At 42.6% G+C, this 23,076-nt stretch overlaps 2 long non-coding RNA genes and 36 other non-coding genes across 39 annotated transcripts; 24 read left to right on the top strand and 14 right to left on the bottom strand.

The window, feature by feature from the left end:
* Positions 1-223: 223 nt before the first annotated feature.
* On the bottom strand, positions 224-2,086 carry LOC148078641 (uncharacterized). Of its 2 annotated transcripts, XR_015711441.1 has the most exons (5): positions 1,814-2,086; positions 1,035-1,188; positions 882-968; positions 569-718; positions 224-360 (listed from the first exon to the last, which is right to left on the bottom strand). It is a non-coding gene; the product is annotated as an uncharacterized LOC148078641 (long non-coding RNA). The 2 variants fall into 2 exon arrangements; XR_015711440.1 differs by having other exon boundaries at positions 1,035-2,086.
* Positions 2,087-2,431: 345 nt separating this feature from the next.
* Positions 2,432-2,545, top strand: LOC148078640 (U5 spliceosomal RNA). The gene has a single exon (XR_015711732.1). It is a non-coding gene; the product is annotated as a U5 spliceosomal RNA (small nuclear RNA).
* Positions 2,546-2,794: 249 nt separating this feature from the next.
* trnan-guu (transfer RNA asparagine (anticodon GUU)) lies at positions 2,795-2,868 on the bottom strand. Its single transcript has one exon. It is a non-coding gene; the product is annotated as a tRNA-Asn (tRNA).
* A 317-nt stretch (positions 2,869-3,185) lies between these two features.
* Positions 3,186-3,299, top strand: LOC148078638 (U5 spliceosomal RNA). The gene has a single exon (XR_015711641.1). It is a non-coding gene; the product is annotated as a U5 spliceosomal RNA (small nuclear RNA).
* A 627-nt stretch (positions 3,300-3,926) lies between these two features.
* On the top strand, positions 3,927-4,040 carry LOC148078637 (U5 spliceosomal RNA). Its single transcript, XR_015711721.1, has one exon. It is a non-coding gene; the product is annotated as a U5 spliceosomal RNA (small nuclear RNA).
* Positions 4,041-4,289: 249 nt separating this feature from the next.
* Positions 4,290-4,363, bottom strand: trnan-guu (transfer RNA asparagine (anticodon GUU)). Its single transcript has one exon. It is a non-coding gene; the product is annotated as a tRNA-Asn (tRNA).
* Positions 4,364-4,680: 317 nt separating this feature from the next.
* Positions 4,681-4,794, top strand: LOC148078635 (U5 spliceosomal RNA). The gene has a single exon (XR_015711710.1). It is a non-coding gene; the product is annotated as a U5 spliceosomal RNA (small nuclear RNA).
* Positions 4,795-5,421: 627 nt separating this feature from the next.
* LOC148078634 (U5 spliceosomal RNA) lies at positions 5,422-5,535 on the top strand. The gene has a single exon (XR_015711537.1). It is a non-coding gene; the product is annotated as a U5 spliceosomal RNA (small nuclear RNA).
* Positions 5,536-6,162: 627 nt separating this feature from the next.
* LOC148078633 (U5 spliceosomal RNA) lies at positions 6,163-6,276 on the top strand. The gene has a single exon (XR_015711627.1). It is a non-coding gene; the product is annotated as a U5 spliceosomal RNA (small nuclear RNA).
* Positions 6,277-6,903: 627 nt separating this feature from the next.
* LOC148078632 (U5 spliceosomal RNA) lies at positions 6,904-7,017 on the top strand. The gene has a single exon (XR_015711536.1). It is a non-coding gene; the product is annotated as a U5 spliceosomal RNA (small nuclear RNA).
* Positions 7,018-7,644: 627 nt separating this feature from the next.
* On the top strand, positions 7,645-7,758 carry LOC148078631 (U5 spliceosomal RNA). Its single transcript, XR_015711554.1, has one exon. It is a non-coding gene; the product is annotated as a U5 spliceosomal RNA (small nuclear RNA).
* A 249-nt stretch (positions 7,759-8,007) lies between these two features.
* On the bottom strand, positions 8,008-8,081 carry trnan-guu (transfer RNA asparagine (anticodon GUU)). The gene has a single exon. It is a non-coding gene; the product is annotated as a tRNA-Asn (tRNA).
* Positions 8,082-8,398: 317 nt separating this feature from the next.
* LOC148078629 (U5 spliceosomal RNA) lies at positions 8,399-8,512 on the top strand. Its single transcript, XR_015711626.1, has one exon. It is a non-coding gene; the product is annotated as a U5 spliceosomal RNA (small nuclear RNA).
* A 627-nt stretch (positions 8,513-9,139) lies between these two features.
* On the top strand, positions 9,140-9,253 carry LOC148078628 (U5 spliceosomal RNA). Its single transcript, XR_015711698.1, has one exon. It is a non-coding gene; the product is annotated as a U5 spliceosomal RNA (small nuclear RNA).
* A 249-nt stretch (positions 9,254-9,502) lies between these two features.
* Positions 9,503-9,576, bottom strand: trnan-guu (transfer RNA asparagine (anticodon GUU)). The gene has a single exon. It is a non-coding gene; the product is annotated as a tRNA-Asn (tRNA).
* Positions 9,577-9,893: 317 nt separating this feature from the next.
* On the top strand, positions 9,894-10,007 carry LOC148078626 (U5 spliceosomal RNA). The gene has a single exon (XR_015711687.1). It is a non-coding gene; the product is annotated as a U5 spliceosomal RNA (small nuclear RNA).
* Positions 10,008-10,634: 627 nt separating this feature from the next.
* On the top strand, positions 10,635-10,748 carry LOC148078625 (U5 spliceosomal RNA). Its single transcript, XR_015711676.1, has one exon. It is a non-coding gene; the product is annotated as a U5 spliceosomal RNA (small nuclear RNA).
* A 246-nt stretch (positions 10,749-10,994) lies between these two features.
* On the bottom strand, positions 10,995-11,068 carry trnan-guu (transfer RNA asparagine (anticodon GUU)). Its single transcript has one exon. It is a non-coding gene; the product is annotated as a tRNA-Asn (tRNA).
* Positions 11,069-11,385: 317 nt separating this feature from the next.
* LOC148078623 (U5 spliceosomal RNA) lies at positions 11,386-11,499 on the top strand. Its single transcript, XR_015711640.1, has one exon. It is a non-coding gene; the product is annotated as a U5 spliceosomal RNA (small nuclear RNA).
* Positions 11,500-11,748: 249 nt separating this feature from the next.
* Positions 11,749-11,819, bottom strand: trnan-guu (transfer RNA asparagine (anticodon GUU)). The gene has a single exon. It is a non-coding gene; the product is annotated as a tRNA-Asn (tRNA).
* Positions 11,820-13,192: 1,373 nt separating this feature from the next.
* On the bottom strand, positions 13,193-14,657 carry LOC148078621 (uncharacterized). The gene is made up of 3 exons (XR_015711439.1): positions 13,606-14,657; positions 13,453-13,539; positions 13,193-13,289 (listed from the first exon to the last, which is right to left on the bottom strand). It is a non-coding gene; the product is annotated as an uncharacterized LOC148078621 (long non-coding RNA).
* A 345-nt stretch (positions 14,658-15,002) lies between these two features.
* Positions 15,003-15,116, top strand: LOC148078620 (U5 spliceosomal RNA). Its single transcript, XR_015711665.1, has one exon. It is a non-coding gene; the product is annotated as a U5 spliceosomal RNA (small nuclear RNA).
* Positions 15,117-15,365: 249 nt separating this feature from the next.
* Positions 15,366-15,439, bottom strand: trnan-guu (transfer RNA asparagine (anticodon GUU)). Its single transcript has one exon. It is a non-coding gene; the product is annotated as a tRNA-Asn (tRNA).
* Positions 15,440-15,756: 317 nt separating this feature from the next.
* Positions 15,757-15,870, top strand: LOC148078618 (U5 spliceosomal RNA). The gene has a single exon (XR_015711654.1). It is a non-coding gene; the product is annotated as a U5 spliceosomal RNA (small nuclear RNA).
* Positions 15,871-16,119: 249 nt separating this feature from the next.
* trnan-guu (transfer RNA asparagine (anticodon GUU)) lies at positions 16,120-16,193 on the bottom strand. Its single transcript has one exon. It is a non-coding gene; the product is annotated as a tRNA-Asn (tRNA).
* Positions 16,194-16,510: 317 nt separating this feature from the next.
* Positions 16,511-16,624, top strand: LOC148078616 (U5 spliceosomal RNA). The gene has a single exon (XR_015711631.1). It is a non-coding gene; the product is annotated as a U5 spliceosomal RNA (small nuclear RNA).
* A 627-nt stretch (positions 16,625-17,251) lies between these two features.
* LOC148078615 (U5 spliceosomal RNA) lies at positions 17,252-17,365 on the top strand. The gene has a single exon (XR_015711493.1). It is a non-coding gene; the product is annotated as a U5 spliceosomal RNA (small nuclear RNA).
* A 627-nt stretch (positions 17,366-17,992) lies between these two features.
* LOC148078614 (U5 spliceosomal RNA) lies at positions 17,993-18,106 on the top strand. Its single transcript, XR_015711643.1, has one exon. It is a non-coding gene; the product is annotated as a U5 spliceosomal RNA (small nuclear RNA).
* Positions 18,107-18,355: 249 nt separating this feature from the next.
* On the bottom strand, positions 18,356-18,429 carry trnan-guu (transfer RNA asparagine (anticodon GUU)). The gene has a single exon. It is a non-coding gene; the product is annotated as a tRNA-Asn (tRNA).
* A 317-nt stretch (positions 18,430-18,746) lies between these two features.
* LOC148078612 (U5 spliceosomal RNA) lies at positions 18,747-18,860 on the top strand. The gene has a single exon (XR_015711632.1). It is a non-coding gene; the product is annotated as a U5 spliceosomal RNA (small nuclear RNA).
* Positions 18,861-19,109: 249 nt separating this feature from the next.
* trnan-guu (transfer RNA asparagine (anticodon GUU)) lies at positions 19,110-19,183 on the bottom strand. The gene has a single exon. It is a non-coding gene; the product is annotated as a tRNA-Asn (tRNA).
* A 317-nt stretch (positions 19,184-19,500) lies between these two features.
* Positions 19,501-19,614, top strand: LOC148078610 (U5 spliceosomal RNA). The gene has a single exon (XR_015711630.1). It is a non-coding gene; the product is annotated as a U5 spliceosomal RNA (small nuclear RNA).
* A 633-nt stretch (positions 19,615-20,247) lies between these two features.
* Positions 20,248-20,361, top strand: LOC148078609 (U5 spliceosomal RNA). Its single transcript, XR_015711492.1, has one exon. It is a non-coding gene; the product is annotated as a U5 spliceosomal RNA (small nuclear RNA).
* Positions 20,362-20,988: 627 nt separating this feature from the next.
* Positions 20,989-21,102, top strand: LOC148078608 (U5 spliceosomal RNA). Its single transcript, XR_015711621.1, has one exon. It is a non-coding gene; the product is annotated as a U5 spliceosomal RNA (small nuclear RNA).
* Positions 21,103-21,729: 627 nt separating this feature from the next.
* On the top strand, positions 21,730-21,843 carry LOC148078607 (U5 spliceosomal RNA). Its single transcript, XR_015711610.1, has one exon. It is a non-coding gene; the product is annotated as a U5 spliceosomal RNA (small nuclear RNA).
* A 249-nt stretch (positions 21,844-22,092) lies between these two features.
* On the bottom strand, positions 22,093-22,166 carry trnan-guu (transfer RNA asparagine (anticodon GUU)). Its single transcript has one exon. It is a non-coding gene; the product is annotated as a tRNA-Asn (tRNA).
* A 317-nt stretch (positions 22,167-22,483) lies between these two features.
* LOC148078605 (U5 spliceosomal RNA) lies at positions 22,484-22,597 on the top strand. The gene has a single exon (XR_015711599.1). It is a non-coding gene; the product is annotated as a U5 spliceosomal RNA (small nuclear RNA).
* Positions 22,598-22,846: 249 nt separating this feature from the next.
* trnan-guu (transfer RNA asparagine (anticodon GUU)) lies at positions 22,847-22,920 on the bottom strand. The gene has a single exon. It is a non-coding gene; the product is annotated as a tRNA-Asn (tRNA).
* Between the last annotated feature and the right edge of the window lie 156 nt (positions 22,921-23,076).

Below are 23,076 nucleotides of genomic sequence, written 5' to 3'. Positions count from 1 at the left end.
GCTGCGTGGAGCAGGGCTGCGTGGAGCAGGGCTGCGTGGAGCAGGGCTGCGTGGAGCAGGGCTGGGTGGAGCAGGGCGGGGTGGAGCAGGGCGGGGTGGAGCAGGGCTGCGTGGAGCAGGGCGGGGTGGAGCAGGGCGGGGTGGAGCAGGGCTGCGTGGAGCAGGGCTGCGTGGAGCAGGGCGGGGTGGAGCAGGGCGGGGTGGAGCAGGGCTGCGTGGAGCAGGGCTGCGTGGAGCAGGGCTGCGTGGAGCAGAGCTAGGAAGCTTGGGTGGTGGTGGAGGAGAAGGACTTGGGCTGCGGCTCACTAAATTAGGCTTTAGTAGAGCTGACTTGGACCCTCCAAAGCGAGACTTTGTGAACTACAAAAAGAAAAAAATGTATTAGATCATGATTGATGCTCCATACAATTTCACAAGTGTTGTGTCTAACTGTGGGCAGAGATAAAGAAACCAGATGCATGTATTATAGGTGTGTAACTATATTATTATGAATGGGTGTTTGACATTTGTTAGACTTCAAGACCATAATGATAAGAGCACAATGAAATAAAAAAAGTCTATTATTCACCATCGATAAACTGGGAGGAGGTCTCAAGAATGACCGTGGCGTCGCCAAAGCCTCAGTCTGTGAGGGCCCGGTTCCTTCTCTTGATGTCCCAGCTGCTACTGCTGTTGAGGTGGTAGCATGGGACACCGATGTTGTTGTTGCAGGGCCCGACTGGATTGACAACAGCAATAATGTAGCATTAGGACAGCAATGTTATAGTGTTATAACATAACATAATGCTGAGAGTAACTAATATTCGACACATGACCGTCATGCTGATGTTCAGCTCACAATGTAATCTCATGTGTTTATGTTATATGAATAAAAAGATTACTTTAGAGGCGTGAAAGCCACAAGAGCAGGCAGTGGATCCTCCGAACAGGACAGTTTGTCCACGGGTCTGCAAAGGGCACTTCTCAATCTGAGGAGATATTTTGGCGTTATTTACTCACAGTTTATAAGTATTTACGAATGTATAATTTTTTACCTTCTGATAGAGGTCATGCCACTTCCGCTGCCGTGGAGCTGGTCTGTTGCCTGCTCCAGAGGGCCAGACGCCTGTATTGGCAAAGGCCTTCCTTCAACCTGGCCATCCATTCACCATCCCCCATGGGCTTGTGGGACTTTGGTCTAGCACTCATCTGTTGTGGAAGTAATAAAGTTAAATTAAATCCCCAAATTTCTCATTTTTATTAAGCAAAAAGAAGTGAATTATAATATATTATAATTTCTAAGGCTGCATGCTTTGTAAAACGTGTAGAACTCTGTTTAAAAACGTGTAAAACTCTGTTTAAAAACAATAAACTCTGTTTAAAAACAATAAATTCTGTTTGTAAAACACCCCAATAACTGTAGAAAAACGAAAACACAATGCCTATTCTTACCATGGAAATGTTAAACATAATATTTTATTTTATTTTTTAATTTTATTCGACTTTAAATCATTAAACTCTTGTAAGATAACTGCTCCTTGCGCGTAATTGTTATTAACGGGAGACAAGAAACAAAGCCCTACTTCGACGGGCAAAAACACAGACAAAAAATAGATTATTTGTTATAAAAGTTAGAAATATTTTTCTGGTTAAATTACTGACATGTATTTAAAGCGGATTTCATTCATACATTAAAGCTAACGTGGGTAGTGACAAATATTTTGAAAAGTAGTGTGTTATAACTAGCGTTGCATGCACGACATTTTATGCAAGAAAATAAACATAAAATGTTATTTACATGGCTAGATAGTAATCCTTAATATTAAAAACTTACCTTCTCAATGTAACAGTCTGCAATCGCTCCTTGTGACGCAAATGAAGTAGCGAGGGAGGGGGTCGGTAGATGAGCAAGTTCATGCGCGCGCAGGGGGGGAGGGTTTAGCGCCTGTGATTGGTCAGGCTCACTCGAGCCCCCTCTGCTTCATGATTGGTTTTCGCTTAAAGGAACTCTGTTACACGATTGGTCGAGCTGAGAGCACCTCTGCTTCATGATTGGTTTTTCACTTAAAGGAACTCTGTTACACGATTGGTCGAGAGAAGACAGTCTGACGTGCGATGGGTAGCGCCACAGAGACATGTCACCCATGTAACAGACTTGATTTATTTTGTTAAATTAAACTGGGAAGTATGTGAAATCCTTACCTGCAGAAATGACACCATAATTCGGGCTCACCTGATTTCTGATGTCTATCAAGGCCTTGTTTGGGCTGTAGACGGCACATTGTTCTGAAGGTCTTGAGATCTGAGCCTCACACGGGGCGCCTAAAAAATGAGTTGATAGTGAATTTTTGGCGGTTCACATATATTGAGTAAGATGGCCTAGCGTTCCCCACCATGAGTTAAAGGCACTTGATGGAAAATACGCCTTCTTCTCAACCACTGGCTCATCAGTTCACTCGTGTTTCTCTTCAGATCGTATAAATCTTTCGCCTTTTACTAAAGATTTCCGTGGAGAGGGACAACATGAGTCTTTACCAATTTTTTGATGCCCTGCTTTGTTGGGGCTTCCTCATATGTTCAATGAAAACAACTGTCTTTAAAAACTGCTTGGTCATAGAAAGTGTTTCATGGAACCATTTTTGTCATAGAGCATCCTAAAAGTTTTGATCATCCTTTAGCAAATTTGAACAAAGGTGGGGTTACTGTTATATTGTTGAGGATTGTGAAGCAAAAAAAAGCTGCCGTTGTACCAGCTTCGGTTTCAATGGCATTCACCATGGGTCTTCGTTTAGAGATGGTCCTATCAAAACTGGGCCGTCCCTGGGTGGGCTTGAACCACCAACCTTTCGGTTAACAGCCGAACGCGCTAACCAATTGCGCCACAGAGACATGTCACCCATGTAACAGACTTGATTTATTTTGTTAAATTAAACTGGGAAGTATGTGAAATCCTTACCTGCAGAAATGACACCATAATTCGGGTTCACCTGATTTCTGATGTCTATCAAGGCCTTGTTTGGGCTGTAGACGGCACATTGTTCTGAAGGTCTTGAGATCTGAGCCTCACACGGGGCGCCTAAAAAATGAGTTGATAGTGAATTTTTGGCGGTTCACATATATTGAGTAAGATGGCCTAGCGTTCCCCACCATGAGTTAAAGGCACTTGATGGAAAATACGCCTTCTTCTCAACCACTGGCTCATCAGTTCACTCGTGTTTCTCTTCAGATCGTATAAACCTTTCGCCTTTTACTAAAGATTTCCGTGGAGAGGGACAACATGAGTCTTTACCAATTTTTTGATGCCCTGCTTTGTTGGGGCTTCCTCATATGTTCAATGAAAACAACTGTCTTTAAAAACTGCTTGGTCATAGAAAGTGTTTCATGGAACCATTTTTGTCATAGAGCATCCTAAAAGTTTTGATCATCCTTTAGCAAATTTGAACAAAGGTGGGGTTACTGTTATATTGTTGAGGATTGTGAAGCAAAAAAAAGCTGCCGTTGTACCAGCTTCGGTTTCAATGGCATTCGTTTAGAGATGGTACTCTCAAAACTGGGCCGTCCCTGGTTGGGCTTGAACCACAAACCTTTCGGTTAACAGCCGAACGCACTAACCAAATGCGCCACAGAGACATGTCACCCATGTAACAGACTTGATTTATTTTGTTAAATTAAACTGGGAAGTATGTGAAATCCTTACCTGCAGAAATGACACCATAATTCGGGCTCACCTGATTTCTGATGTCTATCAAGGCCTTGTTTGGGCTGTAGACGGCACATTGTTCTGAAGGTCTTGAGATCTGAGCCTCACACGGGGCGGCTAAAAAATGAGTTGATAGTGAATTTTTGGCGGTTCACATATATTGAGTAAGATGGCCTAGCGTTCCCCACCATGAGTTAAAGGCACTTGATGGAAAATACGCCTTCTTCTCAACCACTGGCTCATCAGTTCACTCGTGTTTCTCTTCAGATCGTATAAATCTTTCGCCTTTTACTAAAGATTTCCGTGGAGAGGGACAACATGAGTCTTTACCAATTTTTTGATGCCCTGCTTTGTTGGGGCTTCATCATATGTTCAATGAAAACAACTGTCTTTAAAAACTGCTTGGTCATAGAAAGTGTTTCATGGAACCATTTTTGTCATAGAGCATCCTAAAAGTTTTGATCATCCTTTAGCAAATTTGAACAAAGGTGGGGTTACTGTTATATTGTTGAGGATTGTGAAGCAAAAAAAAGCTGCCGTTGTACCAGCTTCAGTTTCAATGGCATTCACCATGGGTCTTCGTTTAGAGATGGTCCTATCAAAACTGGGCCGTCCCTGGGTGGGCTTGAACCACCAACCTTTCGGTTAACAGCCGAACGCGCTAACCAATTGCGCCATAGAGACATGTCACCCATGTAACAGACTTGATTTATTTTGTTAAATTAAACTGGGAAGTATGTGAAATCCTTACCTGCAGAAATGACACCATAATTCGGGCTCACCTGATTTCTGATGTCTATCAAGGCCTTGTTTGGGCTGTAGACGGCACATTGTTCTGAAGGTCTTGAGATCTGAGCCTCACACGGGGCGCCTAAAAAATGAGTTGATAGTGAATTTTTGGCGGTTCACATATATTGAGTAAGATGGCCTAGCGTTCCCCACCATGAGTTAAAGGCACTTGATGGAAAATACGCCTTCTTCTCACCCACTGGCTCATCAGTTCACTCGTGTTTCTCTTCAGATCGTATAAATCTTTCGCCTTTTACTAAAGATTTCCGTGGAGAGGGACAACATGAGTCTTTACCAATTTTTTGATGCCCTGCTTTGTTGGGGCTTCCTCATATGTTCAATGAAAACAACTGTCTTTAAAAACTGCTTGGTCATAGAAAGTGTTTCATGGAACCATTTTTGTCATAGAGCATCCTAAAAGTTTTGATCATCCTTTAGCAAATTTGAACAAAGGTGGGGTTACTGTTATATTGTTGAGGATTGTGAAGCAAAAAAAAGCTGCCGTTGTACCAGCTTTGGTTTCAATGGCATTCGTTTAGAGATGGTACTCTCAAAACTGGGCCGTCCCTGGTTGGGCTTGAACCACAAACCTTTCGGTTAACAGCCGAACGCACTAACCAAATGCGCCACAGAGACATGTCACCCATGTAACAGACTTGATTTATTTTGTTAAATTAAACTGGGAAGTATGTGAAATCCTTACCTGCAGAAATGACACCATAATTCGGGTTCACCTGATTTCTGATGTCTATCAAGGCCTTGTTTGGGCTGTAGACGGCACATTGTTCTGAAGGTCTTGAGATCTGAGCCTCACACGGGGCGCCTAAAAAATGAGTTGATAGTGAATTTTTGGCGGTTCACATATATTGAGTAAGATGGCCTAGCGTTCCCCACCATGAGTTAAAGGCACTTGATGGAAAATACGCCTTCTTCTCACCCACTGGCTCATCAGTTCACTCGTGTTTCTCTTCAGATCGTATAAATCTTTCGCCTTTTACTAAAGATTTCCGTGGAGAGGGACAACATGAGTCTTTACCAATTTTTTGATGCCCTTCTTTGTTGGGGCTTCCTCATATGTTCAATGAAAACAACTGTCTTTAAAAACTGCTTGGTCATAGAAAGTGTTTCATGGAACCATTTTTGTCATAGAGCATCCTAAAAGTTTTGATCATCCTTTAGCAAATTTGAACAAAGGTGGGGTTACTGTTATATTGTTGAGGATTGTGAAGCAAAAAAAAGCTGCCGTTGTACCAGCTTCGGTTTCAATGGCATTCGTTTAGAGATGGTACTCTCAAAACTGGGCCGTCCCTGGTTGGGCTTGAACCACAAACCTTTCGGTTAACAGCCGAACGCACTAACCAAATGCGCCACAGAGACATGTCACCCATGTAACAGACTTGATTTATTTTGTTAAATTAAACTGGGAAGTATGTGAAATCCTTACCTGCAGAAATGACACCATAATTCGGGCTCACCTGATTTCTGATGTCTATCAAGGCCTTGTTTGGGCTGTAGACGGCACATTGTTCTGAAGGTCTTGAGATCTGAGCCTCACACGGGGCGCCTAAAAAATGAGTTGATAGTGAATTTTTGGCGGTTCACATATATTGAGTAAGATGGCCTAGCGTTCCCCACCATGAGTTAAAGGCACTTGATGGAAAATACGCCTTCTTCTCACCCACTGGCTCATCAGTTCACTCGTGTTTCTCTTCAGATCGTATAAATCTTTCGCCTTTTACGAAAGATTTCCGTGGAGAGGGACAACATGAGTCTTTACCAATTTTTTGATGCCCTGCTTTGTTGGGGCTTCCTCATATGTTCAATGAAAACAACTGTCTTTAAAAACTGCTTGGTCATAGAAAGTGTTTCATGGAACCATTTTTGTCATAGAGCATCCTAAAAGTTTTGATCATCCTTTAGCAAATTTGAACAAAGGTGGGGTTACTGTTATATTGTTGAGGATTGTGAAGCAAAAAAAAGCTGCCGTTGTACCAGCTTTGGTTTCAATGGCATTCGTTTAGAGATGGTACTCTCAAAACTGGGCCGTCCCTGGTTGGGCTTGAACCACAAACCTTTCGGTTAACAGCCGAACGCACTAACCAAATGCGCCACAGAGACATGTCACCCATGTAACAGACTTGATTTATTTTGTTAAATTAAACTGGGAAGTATGTGAAATCCTTACCTGCAGAAATGACACCATAATTCGGGTTCACCTGATTTCTGATGTCTATCAAGGCCTTGTTTGGGCTGTAGACGGCACATTGTTCTGAAGGTCTTGAGATCTGAGCCTCACACGGGGCGCCTAAAAAATGAGTTGATAGTGAATTTTTGGCGGTTCACATATATTGAGTAAGATGGCCTAGCGTTCCCCACCATGAGTTAAAGGCACTTGATGGAAAATACGCCTTCTTCTCACCCACTGGCTCATCAGTTCACTCGTGTTTCTCTTCAGATCGTATAAATCTTTCGCCTTTTACTAAAGATTTCCGTGGAGAGGGACAACATGAGTCTTTACCAATTTTTTGATGCCCTTCTTTGTTGGGGCTTCCTCATATGTTCAATGAAAACAACTGTCTTTAAAAACTGCTTGGTCATAGAAAGTGTTTCATGGAACCATTTTTGTCATAGAGCATCCTAAAAGTTTTGATCATCCTTTAGCAAATTTGAACAAAGGTGGGGTTACTGTTATATTGTTGAGGATTGTGAAGCAAAAAAAAGCTGCCGTTGTACCAGCTTCGGTTTCAATGGCATTCGTTTAGAGATGGTACTCTCAAAACTGGGCCGTCCCTGGTTGGGCTTGAACCACAAACCTTTCGGTTAACAGCCGAACGCACTAACCAAATGCGCCACAGAGACATGTCACCCATGTAACAGACTTGATTTATTTTGTTAAATTAAACTGGGAAGTATATGAAATCCTTACCTGCAGAAATGACACCATAATTCGGGTTCACCTGATTTCTGATGTCTATCAAGGCCTTGTTTGGGCTGTAGACGGCACATTGTTCTGAAGGTCTTGAGATCTGAGCCTCACACGGGGCGGCTAAAAAATGAGTTGATAGTGAATTTTTGCCGGTTCACATATATTGAGTAAGATGGCCTAGCGTTCCCCACCATGAGTTAAAGGCACTTGATGGAAAATACGCCTTCTTCTCAACCACTGGCTCATCAGTTCACTCGTGTTTCTCTTCAGATCGTATAAATCTTTCGCCTTTTACTAAAGATTTCCGTGGAGAGGGACAACATGAGTCTTTACCAATTTTTTGATGCCCTGCTTTGTTGGGGCATCCTCATATGTTCAATGAAAACAACTGTCTTTAAAAACTGCTTGGTCATAGAAAGTGTTTCATGGAACCATTTTTGTCATAGAGCATCCTAAAAGTTTTGATCATCCTTTAGCAAATTTGAACAAAGGTGGGGTTACTGTTATATTGTTGAGGATTGTGAAGCAAAAAAAAGCTGCCGTTGTACCAGCTTCAGTTTCAATGGCATTCACCATGGGTCTTCGTTTAGAGATGGTCCTATCAAAACTGGGCCGTCCCTGGGTGGGCTTGAACCACCAACCTTTCGGTTAACAGCCGAACGCGCTAACCAATTGCGCCACAGAGACATGTCACCCATGTAACAGACTTGATTTATTTTGTTAAATTAAACTGGGAAGTATGTGAAATCCTTACCTGCAGAAATGACACCATAATTCGGGCTCACCTGATTTCTGATGTCTATCAAGGCCTTGTTTGGGCTGTAGACGGCACATTGTTCTGAAGGTCTTGAGATCTGAGCCTCACACGGGGCGCCTAAAAAATGAGTTGATAGTGAATTTTTGGCGGTTCACATATATTGAGTAAGATGGCCTAGCGTTCCCCACCATGAGTTAAAGGCACTTGATGGAAAATACGCCTTCTTCTCACCCACTGGCTCATCAGTTCACTCGTGTTTCTCTTCAGATCGTATAAATCTTTCGCCTTTTACGAAAGATTTCCGTGGAGAGGGACAACATGAGTCTTTACCAATTTTTTGATGCCCTGCTTTGTTGGGGCTTCCTCATATGTTCAATGAAAACAACTGTCTTTAAAAACTGCTTGGTCATAGAAAGTGTTTCATGGAACCATTTTTGTCATAGAGCATCCTAAAAGTTTTGATCATCCTTTAGCAAATTTGAACAAAGGTGGGGTTACTGTTATATTGTTGAGGATTGTGAAGCAAAAAAAAGCTGCCGTTGTACCAGCTTCGGTTTCAATGGCATTCGTTTAGAGATGGTACTCTCAAAACTGGGCCGTCCCTGGTTGGGCTTGAACCACAAACCTTTCGGTTAACAGCCGAACGCACTAACCAAATGCGCCACAGAGACATGTCACCCATGTAACAGACTTGATTTATTTTGTTAAATTAAACTGGGAAGTATGTGAAATCCTTACCTGCAGAAATGACACCATAATTCGGGCTCACCTGATTTCTGATGTCTATCAAGGCCTTGTTTGGGCTGTAGACGGCACATTGTTCTGAAGGTCTTGAGATCTGAGCCTCACACGGGGCGGCTAAAAAATGAGTTGATAGTGAATTTTTGGCGGTTCACATATATTGAGTAAGATGGCCTAGCGTTCCCCACCATGAGTTAAAGGCACTTGATGGAAAATACGCCTTCTTCTCAACCACTGGCTCATCAGTTCACTCGTGTTTCTCTTCAGATCGTATAAATCTTTCGCCTTTTACTAAAGATTTCCGTGGAGAGGGACAACATGAGTCTTTACCAATTTTTTGATGCCCTGCTTTGTTGGGGCTTCCTCATATGTTCAATGAAAACAACTGTCTTTAAAAACTGCTTGGTCATAGAAAGTGTTTCATGGAACCATTTTTGTCATAGAGCATCCTAAAAGTTTTGATCATCCTTTAGCAAATTTGAACAAAGGTGGGGTTACTGTTATATTGTTGAGGATTGTGAAGCAAAAAAAAGCTGCCGTTGTACCAGCTTCAGTTTCAATGGCATTCACCATGGGTCTTCGTTTAGAGATGGTCCTATCAAAACTGGGCCGTCCCTGGGTGGGCTTGAACCACCAACCTTTCGGTTAACAGCCGAACGCGCTAACCAATTGCGCCATAGAGACATGTCACCCATGTAACAGACTTGATTTATTTTGTTAAATTAAACTGGGAAGTATGTGAAATCCTTACCTGCAGAAATGACACCATAATTCGGGCTCACCTGATTTCTGATGTCTATCAAGGCCTTGTTTGGGCTGTAGACGGCACATTGTTCTGAAGGTCTTGAGATCTGAGCCTCACACGGGGCGCCTAAAAAATGAGTTGATAGTGAATTTTTGGCGGTTCACATATATTGAGTAAGATGGCCTAGCGTTCCCCACCATGAGTTAAAGGCACTTGATGGAAAATACGCCTTCTTCTCACCCACTGGCTCATCAGTTCACTCGTGTTTCTCTTCAGATCGTATAAATCTTTCGCCTTTTACTAAAGATTTCCGTGGAGAGGGACAACATGAGTCTTTACCAATTTTTTGATGCCCTGCTTTGTTGGGGCTTCCTCATATGTTCAATGAAAACAACTGTCTTTAAAAACTGCTTGGTCATAGAAAGTGTTTCATGGAACCATTTTTGTCATAGAGCATCCTAAAAGTTTTGATCATCCTTTAGCAAATTTGAACAAAGGTGGGGTTACTGTTATATTGTTGAGGATTGTGAAGCAAAAAGAAGCTGCCGTTGTACCAGCTTCGGTTTCAATGGCATTCGTTTAGAGATGGTACTCTCAAAACTGGGCCGTCCCTGGTTGGGCTTGAACCACAAACCTTTCGGTTAACAGCCGAACGCACTAACCAAATGCGCCACAGAGACATGTCACCCATGTAACAGACTTGATTTATTTTGTTAAATTAAACTGGGAAGTATGTGAAATCCTTACCTGCAGAAATGACACCATAATTCGGGCTCACCTGATTTCTGATGTCTATCAAGGCCTTGTTTGGGCTGTAGACGGCACATTGTTCTGAAGGTCTTGAGATCTGAGCCTCACACGGGGCGGCTAAAAAATGAGTTGATAGTGAATTTTTGGCGGTTCACATATATTGAGTAAGATGGCCTAGCGTTCCCCACCATGAGTTAAAGGCACTTGATGGAAAATACGCCTTCTTCTCAACCACTGGCTCATCAGTTCACTCGTGTTTCTCTTCAGATCGTATAAATCTTTCGCCTTTTACTAAAGATTTCCGTGGAGAGGGACAACATGAGTCTTTACCAATTTTTTGATGCCCTGCTTTGTTGGGGCTTCCTCATATGTTCAATGAAAACAACTGTCTTTAAAAACTGCTTGGTAGAAAGTGTTTCATGGAACCATTTTTGTCATAGAGCATCCTAAAAGTTTTGATCATCCTTTAGCAAATTTGAACAAAGGTGGGGTTACTGTTATATTGTTGAGGATTGTGAAGCAAAAAAAAGCTGCCGTTGTACCAGCTTCAGTTTCAATGGCATTCACCATGGGTCTTCGTTTAGAGATGGTCCTATCAAAACTGGGCCGTCCCTGGGTGGGCTTGAACCACCAACCTTTCGGTTAACAGCCGAACGCGCTAACCAATTGCGCCACAGAGACATGTCACCCATGTAACAGACTTGATTTATTTTGTTAAATTAAACTGGGAAGTATGTGAAATCCTTACCTGCAGAAATGACACCATAATTCGGGCTCACCTGATTTCTGATGTCTATCAAGGCCTTGTTTGGGCTGTAGACGGCACATTGTTCTGAAGGTCTTGAGATCTGAGCCTCACACGGGGCGCCTAAAAAATGAGTTGATAGTGAATTTTTGGCGGTTCACATATATTGAGTAAGATGGCCTAGCGTTCCCCACCATGAGTTAAAGGCACTTGATGGAAAATACGCCTTCTTCTCAACCACTGGCTCATCAGTTCACTCGTGTTTCTCTTCAGATCGTATAAACCTTTCGCCTTTTACTAAAGATTTCCGTGGAGAGGGACAACATGAGTCTTTACCAATTTTTTGATGCCCTGCTTTGTTGGGGCTTCCTCATATGTTCAATGAAAACAACTGTCTTTAAAAACTGCTTGGTCATAGAAAGTGCTTCATGGAACCATTTTTGTCATAGAGCATCCTAAAAGTTTTGATCATCCTTTAGCAAATTTGAACAAAGGTGGGGTTACTGTTATATTGTTGAGGATTGTGAAGCAAAAAAAAGCTGCCGTTGTACCAGCTTCGGTTTCAATGGCATTCACCATGGGTCTTCGTTTAGAGATGGTCCTATCAAAACTGGGCCGTCCCTGGGTGGGCTTGAACCACCAACCTTTCGGTTAACAGCCGAACGCGCTAACCAATTGCGCCAAAGCTGGCGCACGTTAGTCTGTTAAGGGGGGGGAAGAAGGAAGAGAAGAGGGGAGAAGGGGGAGGAAGAAAAAAGAAGAAAAAAGAGGAAAAAAGAGGAAAAAAAGAGGGGAAAGGGAAATATTCAGGAAACTGAATTTATCCCATTTTTAGTGATCGTTGTTATGCTATTGACAGTTTTTATCAACTATGGGCATTGTATTTAAATAAAATATGTTGGTTATGTTAAGGGAAGTTGATACATATTCTGCTTTTCTTTCTTGTGATGTGATGAAACATGCAAAACACAAACAGATGTTTCAATATATATATATGTTTAATTTAGTAAAACACACAAGAAAAATTTACACATCAACCCAAAACCAGTAAAAAAACCAAATATTTTATATACAATACATATTATATATATTTTTTTAATATCCTCAAGCCACTTCTCTTTAGGAACAGTCTCAGTCGAAGGGCAGTACATTTTCCCCTGATACTGACTGTGCCCAGTCTCCTTTGTCCTAAACTGCCCACATTTTTTACAGCTGTTGTGCTCCTCCTTGCGGTTCACCCTTCTAACCGGAGCTGGAGCAGGTGCATGTACAGGTGCAGGAGAGGCACAGAGGAAGACTCCTAGAGAGGGCCCACTAAGGGCGGATGGTGTCACTAGGAGCATCCTTGGTTGGGGAAAGGCAGGGCTGCGTGGAGCAGGGCTGCGTGGAGCAGGGCTGCGTGGAGCAGGGCTGGGTGGAGCAAGGCAGGGTGGAGCAGGGCTGCGTGGAGCAGGGCTGCGTGGAGCAGGGCTGCGTGGAGCAGGGCTGGGTGGAGCAGGGCGGGGTGGAGCAGGGCGGGGTGGAGCAGGGCTGCGTGGAGCAGGGCGGGGTGGAGCAGGGCGGGGTGGAGCAGGGCTGCGTGGAGCAGGGCTGCGTGGAGCAGGGCGGGGTGGAGCAGGGCGGGGTGGAGCAGGGCGGGGTGGAGCAGGGCTGCGTGGAGCAGGGCTGCGTGGAGCAGGGCTGCGTGGAGCAGAGCTAGGAAGCTTGGGTGGTGGTGGAGGAGAAGGACTTGGGCTGCGGCTCACTAAATTAGGCTTTAGTAGAGCTGACTTGGACCCTCCAAAGCGAGACTTTGTGAACTACAAAAAGAAAAAAATGTATTAGATCATGATTGATGCTCCATACAATTTCACAAGTGTTGTGTCTAACTGTGGGCAGAGATAAAGAAACCAGATGCATGTATTATAGGTGTGTAACTATATTATTATGAATGGGTGTTTGACATTTGTTAGACTTCAAGACCATAATGATAAGAGCACAATGAAATAAAAAAAGACTATTATTCACCATCGATAAACTGGGAGGAGGTCTCAAGAATGACCGCGGCGTCGCCAAAGCCTCAGTCTGTGAGGGCCCGGTTCCTTCTCTTGATGTCCCAGCTGCTACTGCTGTTGAGGTGGTAGCATGGGACACCGATGTTGTTGTTGCAGGGCCCGACTGGATTGACAACAGCAATAATGTAGCATTAGGACAGCAATGTTATAGTGTTATAACATAACATAATGCTGAGAGTAACTAATATTCGACACATGACCGTCATGCTGATGTTCAGCTCACAATGTAATCTCATGTGTTTATGTTATATGAATAAAAAGATTACTTTAGAGGCGTGAAAGCCACAAGAGCAGGCAGTGGATCCTCCGAACAGGACAGTTTGTCCACGGGTCTGCAAAGGGCACTTCTCAATCTGAGGAGATATTTTGGCGTTATTTACTCACAGTTTATAAGTATTTACGAATGTATAATTTTTTACCTTCTGATAGAGGTCATGCCACTTCCGCTGCCGTGGAGCTGGTCTGTTGCCTGCTCCAGAGGGCCAGACGCCTGTATTGGCAAAGGCCTTCCTTCAACCTGGCCATCCATTCACCATCCCCCATGGGCTTGTGGGACTTTGGTCTAGCACTCATCTGTTGTGGAAGTAATAAAGTTAAATTAAATCCCCAAATTTCTCATTTTTATTAAGCAAAAAGAAGTGAATTATAATATATTATAATTTCTAAGGCTGCATGCTTTGTAAAACGTGTAGAACTCTGTTTAAAAACGTGTAAAACTCTGTTTAAAAACAATAAACTCTGTTTAAAAACAATAAATTCTGTTTGTAAAACACCCCAATAACTGTAGAAAAACGAAAACACAATGCCTATTCTTACCATGGAAATGTTAAACATAATATTTTATTTTATTTTTTAATTTTATTCGACTTTAAATCATTAAACTCTTGTAAGATAACTGCTCCTTGCGCGTAATTGTTATTAACGGGAGACAAGAAACAAAGCCCTACTTCGACGGGCAAAAACACAGACAAAAAATAGATTATTTGTTATAAAAGTTAGAAATATTTTTCTGGTTAAATTACTGACATGTATTTAAAGCGGATTTCATTCATACATTAAAGCTAACGTGGGTAGTGACAAATATTTTGAAAAGTAGTGTGTTATAACTAGCGTTGCATGCACGACATTTTATGCAAGAAAATAAACATAAAATGTTATTTACATGGCTAGATAGTAATCCTTAATATTAAAAACTTACCTTCTCAATGTAACAGTCTGCAATCGCTCCTTGTGACGCAAATGAAGTAGCGAGGGAGGGGGTCGGTAGATGAGCAAGTTCATGCGCGCGCAGGGGGGGAGGGTTTAGCGCCTGTGATTGGTCAGGCTCACTCGAGCCCCCTCTGCTTCATGATTGGTTTTCGCTTAAAGGAACTCTGTTACACGATTGGTCGAGCTGAGAGCACCTCTGCTTCATGATTGGTTTTTCACTTAAAGGAACTCTGTTACACGATTGGTCGAGAGAAGACAGTCTGACGTGCGATGGGTAGCGCCACAGAGACATGTCACCCATGTAACAGACTTGATTTATTTTGTTAAATTAAACTGGGAAGTATGTGAAATCCTTACCTGCAGAAATGACACCATAATTCGGGCTCACCTGATTTCTGATGTCTATCAAGGCCTTGTTTGGGCTGTAGACGGCACATTGTTCTGAAGGTCTTGAGATCTGAGCCTCACACGGGGCGCCTAAAAAATGAGTTGATAGTGAATTTTTGGCGGTTCACATATATTGAGTAAGATGGCCTAGCGTTCCCCACCATGAGTTAAAGGCACTTGATGGAAAATACGCCTTCTTCTCAACCACTGGCTCATCAGTTCACTCGTGTTTCTCTTCAGATCGTATAAATCTTTCGCCTTTTACTAAAGATTTCCGTGGAGAGGGACAACATGAGTCTTTACCAATTTTTTGATGCCCTGCTTTGTTGGGGCTTCCTCATATGTTCAATGAAAACAACTGTCTTTAAAAACTGCTTGGTCATAGAAAGTGTTTCATGGAACCATTTTTGTCATAGAGCATCCTAAAAGTTTTGATCATCCTTTAGCAAATTTGAACAAAGGTGGGGTTACTGTTATATTGTTGAGGATTGTGAAGCAAAAAAAAGCTGCCGTTGTACCAGCTTCGGTTTCAATGGCATTCACCATGGGTCTTCGTTTAGAGATGGTCCTATCAAAACTGGGCCGTCCCTGGGTGGGCTTGAACCACCAACCTTTCGGTTAACAGCCGAACGCGCTAACCAATTGCGCCACAGAGACATGTCACCCATGTAACAGACTTGATTTATTTTGTTAAATTAAACTGGGAAGTATGTGAAATCCTTACCTGCAGAAATGACACCATAATTCGGGCTCACCTGATTTCTGATGTCTATCAAGGCCTTGTTTGGGCTGTAGACGGCACATTGTTCTGAAGGTCTTGAGATCTGAGCCTCACACGGGGCGCCTAAAAAATGAGTTGATAGTGAATTTTTGGCGGTTCACATATATTGAGTAAGATGGCCTAGCGTTCCCCACCATGAGTTAAAGGCACTTGATGGAAAATACGCCTTCTTCTCACCCACTGGCTCATCAGTTCACTCGTGTTTCTCTTCAGATCGTATAAATCTTTCGCCTTTTACTAAAGATTTCCGTGGAGAGGGACAACATGAGTCTTTACCAATTTTTTGATGCCCTGCTTTGTTGGGGCTTCCTCATATGTTCAATGAAAACAACTGTCTTTAAAAACTGCTTGGTCATAGAAAGTGTTTCATGGAACCATTTTTGTCATAGAGCATCCTAAAAGTTTTGATCATCCTTTAGCAAATTTGAACAAAGGTGGGGTTACTGTTATATTGTTGAGGATTGTGAAGCAAAAAAAAGCTGCCGTTGTACCAGCTTCGGTTTCAATGGCATTCACCATGGGTCTTCGTTTAGAGATGGTCCTATCAAAACTGGGCCGTCCCTGGGTGGGCTTGAACCACCAACCTTTCGGTTAACAGCCGAACGCGCTAACCAATTGCGCCACAGAGACATGTCACCCATGTAACAGACTTGATTTATTTTGTTAAATTAAACTGGGAAGTATGTGAAATCCTTACCTGCAGAAATGACACCATAATTCGGGTTCACCTGATTTCTGATGTCTATCAAGGCCTTGTTTGGGCTGTAGACGGCACATTGTTCTGAAGGTCTTGAGATCTGAGCCTCACACGGGGCGCCTAAAAAATGAGTTGATAGTGAATTTTTGGCGGTTCACATATATTGAGTAAGATGGCCTAGCGTTCCCCACCATGAGTTAAAGGCACTTGATGGAAAATACGCCTTCTTCTCAACCACTGGCTCATCAGTTCACTCGTGTTTCTCTTCAGATCGTATAAACCTTTCGCCTTTTACTAAAGATTTCCGTGGAGAGGGACAATATGAGTCTTTACCAATTTTTTGATGCCCTGCTTTGTTGGGGCTTCCTCATATGTTCAATGAAAACAACTGTCTTTAAAAACTGCTTGGTCATAGAAAGTGTTTCATGGAACCATTTTTGTCATAGAGCATCCTAAAAGTTTTGATCATCCTTTAGCAAATTTGAACAAAGGTGGGGTTACTGTTATATTGTTGAGGATTGTGAAGCAAAAAAAAGCTGCCGTTGTACCAGCTTCGGTTTCAATGGCATTCGTTTAGAGATGGTACTCTCAAAACTGGGCCGTCCCTGGTTGGGCTTGAACCACAAACCTTTCGGTTAACAGCCGAACGCACTAACCAAATGCGCCACAGAGACATGTCACCCATGTAACAGACTTGATTTATTTTGTTAAATTAAACTGGGAAGTATATGAAATCCTTACCTGCAGAAATGACACCATAATTCGGGTTCACCTGATTTCTGATGTCTATCAAGGCCTTGTTTGGGCTGTAGACGGCACATCGTTCTGAAGGTCTTGAGATCTGAGCCTCACACGGGGCGGCTAAAAAATGAGTTGATAGTGAATTTTTGGCGGTTCACATATATTGAGTAAGATGGCCTAGCGTTCCCCACCATGAGTTAAAGGCACTTGATGGAAAATACGCCTTCTTCTCAACCACTGGCTCATCAGTTCACTCGTGTTTCTCTTCAGATCGTATAAATCTTTCGCCTTTTACTAAAGATTTCCGTGGAGAGGGACAACATGAGTCTTTACCAATTTTTTGATGCCCTGCTTTGGTGGGGCTTCCTCATATGTTCAATGAAAACAACTGTCTTTAAAAACTGCTTGGTCATAGAAAGTGTTTCATGGAACCATTTTTGTCATAGAGCATCCTAAAAGTTTTGATCATCCTTTAGCAAATTTGAACAAAGGTGGGGTTACTGTTATATTGTTGAGGATTGTGAAGCAAAAAAAAGCTGCCGTTGTACCAGCTTCGGTTTCAATGGCATTCGTTTAGAGATGGTACTCTCAAAACTGGGCCGTCCCTGGTTGGGCTTGAACCACAAACCTTTCGGTTAACAGCCGAACGCACTAACCAAATGCGCCACAGAGACATGTCACCCATGTAACAGACTTGATTTATTTTGTTAAATTAAACTGGGAAGTATATGAAATCCTTACCTGCAGAAATGACACCATAATTCGGGTTCACCTGATTTCTGATGTCTATCAAGGCCTTGTTTGGGCTGTAGACGGCACATTGTTCTGAAGGTCTTGAGATCTGAGCCTCACACGGGGCGGCTAAAAAATGAGTTGATAGTGAATTTTTGGCGGTTCACATATATTGAGTAAGATGGCCTAGCGTTCCCCACCATGAGTTAAAGGCACTTGATGGAAAATACGCCTTCTTCTCAACCACTGGCTCATCAGTTCACTCGTGTTTCTCTTCAGATCGTATAAATCTTTCGCCTTTTACTAAAGATTTCCGTGGAGAGGGACAACATGAGTCTTTACCAATTTTTTGATGCCCTGCTTTGTTGGGGCTTCCTCATATGTTCAATGAAAACAACTGTCTTTAAAAACTGCTTGGTCATAGAAAGTGTTTCATGGAACCATTTTTGTCATAGAGCATCCTAAAAGTTTTGATCATCCTTTAGCAAATTTGAACAAAGGTGGGGTTACTGTTATATTGTTGAGGATTGTGAAGCAAAAAAAAGCTGCCGTTGTACCAGCTTCGGTTTCAATGGCATTCACCATGGGTCTTCGTTTAGAGATGGTCCTATCAAAACTGGGCCGTCCCTGGGTGGGCTTGAACCACCAACCTTTCGGTTAACAGCCGAACGCGCTAACCAATTGCGCCACAGAGACATGTCACCCATGTAACAGACTTGATTTATTTTGTTAAATTAAACTGGGAAGTATGTGAAATCCTTACCTGCAGAAATGACACCATAATTCGGGCTCACCTGATTTCTGATGTCTATCAAGGCCTTGTTTGGGCTGTAGACGGCACATTGTTCTGAAGGTCTTGAGATCTGAGCCTCACACGGGGCGCCTAAAAAATGAGTTGATAGTGAATTTTTGGCGGTTCACATATATTGAGTAAGATGGCCTAGCGTTCCCCACCATGAGTTAAAGGCACTTGATGGAAAATACGCCTTCTTCTCACCCACTGGCTCATCAGTTCACTCGTGTTTCTCTTCAGATCGTATAAATCTTTCGCCTTTTACTAAAGATTTCCGTGGAGAGGGACAACATGAGTCTTTACCAATTTTTTGATGCCCTGCTTTGTTGGGGCTTCCTCATATGTTCAATGAAAACAACTGTCTTTAAAAACTGCTTGGTCATAGAAAGTGTTTCATGGAACCATTTTTGTCATAGAGCATCCTAAAAGTTTTGATCATCCTTTAGCAAATTTGAACAAAGGTGGGGTTACTGTTATATTGTTGAGGATTGTGAAGCAAAAAAAAGCTGCCGTTGTACCAGCTTCGGTTTCAATGGCATTCACCATGGGTCTTCGTTTAGAGATGGTCCTATCAAAACTGGGCCGTCCCTGGGTGGGCTTGAACCACCAACCTTTCGGTTAACAGCCGAACGCGCTAACCAATTGCGCCACAGAGACATGTCACCCATGTAACAGACTTGATTTATTTTGTTAAATTAAACTGGGAAGTATGTGAAATCCTTACCTGCAGAAATGACACCATAATTCGGGTTCACCTGATTTCTGATGTCTATCAAGGCCTTGTTTGGGCTGTAGACGGCACATTGTTCTGAAGGTCTTGAGATCTGAGCCTCACACGGGGCGCCTAAAAAATGAGTTGATAGTGAATTTTTGGCGGTTCACATATATTGAGTAAGATGGCCTAGCGTTCCCCACCATGAGTTAAAGGCACTTGATGGAAAATACGCCTTCTTCTCAACCACTGGCTCATCAGTTCACTCGTGTTTCTCTTCAGATCGTATAAACCTTTCGCCTTTTACTAAAGATTTCCGTGGAGAGGGACAATATGAGTCTTTACCAATTTTTTGATGCCCTGCTTTGTTGGGGCTTCCTCATATGTTCAATGAAAACAACTGTCTTTAAAAACTGCTTGGTCATAGAAAGTGTTTCATGGAACCATTTTTGTCATAGAGCATCCTAAAAGTTTTGATCATCCTTTAGCAAATTTGAACAAAGGTGGGGTTACTGTTATATTGTTGAGGATTGTGAAGCAAAAAAAAGCTGCCGTTGTACCAGCTTCGGTTTCAATGGCATTCACCATGGGTCTTCGTTTAGAGATGGTACTCTCAAAACTGGGCCGTTGGGCTTGAACCACAAACCTTTCGGTTAACAGCCGAACGCACTAACCAAATGCGCCACAGAGACATGTCACCCATGTAACAGACTTGATTTATTTTGTTAAATTAAACTGGGAAGTATGTGAAATCCTTACCTGCAGAAATGACACCATAATTCGGGTTCACCTGATTTCTGATGTCTATCAAGGCCTTGTTTGGGCTGTAGACGGCACATTGTTCTGAAGGTCTTGAGATCTGAGCCTCACACGGGGCGGCTAAAAAATGAGTTGATAGTGAATTTTTGGCGGTTCACATATATTGAGTAAGATGGCCTAGCGTTCCCCACCATGAGTTAAAGGCACTTGATGGAAAATACGCCTTCTTCTCACCCACTGGCTCATCAGTTCACTCGTGTTTCTCTTCAGATCGTATAAATCTTTCGCCTTTTACTAAAGATTTCCGTGGAGAGGGACAACATGAGTCTTTACCAATTTTTTGATGCCCTGCTTTGGTGGGGCTTCCTCATATGTTCAATGAAAACAACTGTCTTTAAAAACTGCTTGGTCATAGAAAGTGTTTCATGGAACCATTTTTGTCATAGAGCATCCTAAAAGTTTTGATCATCCTTTAGCAAATTTGAACAAAGGTGGGGTTACTGTTATATTGTTGAGGATTGTGAAGCAAAAAAAAGCTGCCGTTGTACCAGCTTCGGTTTCAATGGCATTCGTTTAGAGATGGTACTCTCAAAACTGGGCCGTCCCTGGTTGGGCTTGAACCACAAACCTTTCGGTTAACAGCCGAACGCACTAACCAAATGCGCCACAGAGACATGTCACCCATGTAACAGACTTGATTTATTTTGTTAAATTAAACTGGGAAGTATGTGAAATCCTTACCTGCAGAAATGACACCATAATTCGGGCTCACCTGATTTCTGATGTCTATCAAGGCCTTGTTTGGGCTGTAGACGGCACATTGTTCTGAAGGTCTTGAGATCTGAGCCTCACACGGGGCGGCTAAAAAATGAGTTGATAGTGAATTTTTGGCGGTTCACATATATTGAGTAAGATGGCCTAGCGTTCCCCACCATGAGTTAAAGGCACTTGATGGAAAATACGCCTTCTTCTCAACCACTGGCTCATCAGTTCACTCGTGTTTCTCTTCAGATCGTATAAATCTTTCGCCTTTTACTAAAGATTTCCGTGGAGAGGGACAACATGAGTCTTTACCAATTTTTTGATGCCCTGCTTTGTTGGGGCTTCCTCATATGTTCAATGAAAACAACTGTCTTTAAAAACTGCTTGGTCATAGAAAGTGTTTCATGGAACCATTTTTGTCATAGAGCATCCTAAAAGTTTTGATCATCCTTTAGCAAATTTGAACAAAGGTGGGGTTACTGTTATATTGTTGAGGATTGTGAAGCAAAAAAAAGCTGCCGTTGTACCAGCTTCGGTTTCAATGGCATTCATTTAGAGATGGTACTCTCAAAACTGGGCCGTCCCTGGTTGGGCTTGAACCACAAACCTTTCGGTTAACAGCCGAACGCACTAACCAAATGCGCCACAGAGACATGTCACCCATGTAACAGACTTGATTTATTTTGTTAAATTAAACTGGGAAGTATGTGAAATCCTTACCTGCAGAAATGACACCATAATTCGGGCTCACCTGATTTCTGATGTCTATCAAGGCCTTGTTTGGGCTGTAGACGGCACATTGTTCTGAAGGTCTTGAGATCTGAGCCTCACACGGGGCGGCTAAAAAATGAGTTGATAGTGAATTTTTGGCGGTTCACATATATTGAGTAAGATGGCCTAGCGTTCCCCACCATGAGTTAAAGGCACTTGATGGAAAATACGCCTTCTTCTCAACCACTGGCTCATCAGTTCACTCGTGTTTCTCTTCAGATCGTATAAATCTTTCGCCTTTTACTAAAGATTTCCGTGGAGAGGGACAACATGAGTCTTTACCAATTTTTTGATGCCCTGCTTTGTTGGGGCTTCCTCATATGTTAAATGAAAACAACTGTCTTTAAAAACTGCTTGGTCATAGAAAGTGTTTCATGGAACCATTTTTGTCATAGAGCATCCTAAAAGTTTTGATCATCCTTTAGCAAATTTGAACAAAGGTGGGGTTACTGTTATATTGTTGAGGATTGTGAAGCAAAAAAAAGCTGCCGTTGTACCAGCTTCAGTTTCAATGGCATTCACCATGGGTCTTCGTTTAGAGATGGTCCTATCAAAACTGGGCCGTCCCTGGGTGGGCTTGAACCACCAACCTTTCGGTTAACAGCCGAACGCGCTAACCAATCGCGCCACAGAGACATGTCACCCATGTAACAGACTTGATTTATTTTGTTAAATTAAACTGGGAAGTATGTGAAATCCTTACCTGCAGAAATGACACCATAATTCGGGCTCACCTGATTTCTGATGTCTATCAAGGCCTTGTTTGGGCTGTAGACGGCACATTGTTCTGAAGGTCTTGAGATCTGAGCCTCACACGGGGCGCCTAAAAAATGAGTTGATAGTGAATTTTTGGCGGTTCACATATATTGAGTAAGATGGCCTAGCGTTCCCCACCATGAGTTAAAGGCACTTGATGGAAAATACGCCTTCTTCTCAACCACTGGCTCATCAGTTCACTCGTGTTTCTCTTCAGATCGTATAAATCTTTCGCCTTTTACTAAAGATTTCCGTGGAGAGGGACAACATGAGTCTTTACCAATTTTTTGATGCCCTGCTTTGTTGGGGCTTCCTCATATGTTCAATGAAAACAACTGTCTTTAAAAACTGCTTGGTCATAGAAAGTGTTTCATGGAACCATTTTTGTCATAGAGCATCCTAAAAGTTTTGATCATCCTTTAGCAAATTTGAACAAAGGTGGGGTTACTGTTATATTGTTGAGGATTGTGAAGCAAAAAAAAGCTGCCGTTGTACCAGCTTCGGTTTCAATGGCATTCACCATGGGTCTTCGTTTAGAGATGGTCCTATCAAAACTGGGCCGTCCCTGGGTGGGCTTGAACCACCAACCTTTCGGTTAACAGCCGAACGCGCTAACCAATTGCGCCACAGAGACATGTCACCCATGTAACAGACTTGATTTATTTTGTTAAATTAAACTGGGAAGTATGTGAAATCCTTACCTGCAGAAATGACACCATAATTCGGGTTCACCTGATTTCTGATGTCTATCAAGGCCTTGTTTGGGCTGTAGACGGCACATTGTTCTGAA

The sequence above is a fragment of the Callionymus lyra genome, chromosome 6 (assembly GCF_982586985.1).
Source record: "Callionymus lyra chromosome 6, fCalLyr1.hap1.1, whole genome shotgun sequence".
In the NCBI taxonomy this organism is placed as follows: domain Eukaryota; kingdom Metazoa; phylum Chordata; class Actinopteri; order Syngnathiformes; family Callionymidae; genus Callionymus; species Callionymus lyra.
Note: the sequence above shows the minus strand (reverse complement) of the source record. Positions and strands in the feature narration are given on the sequence as shown.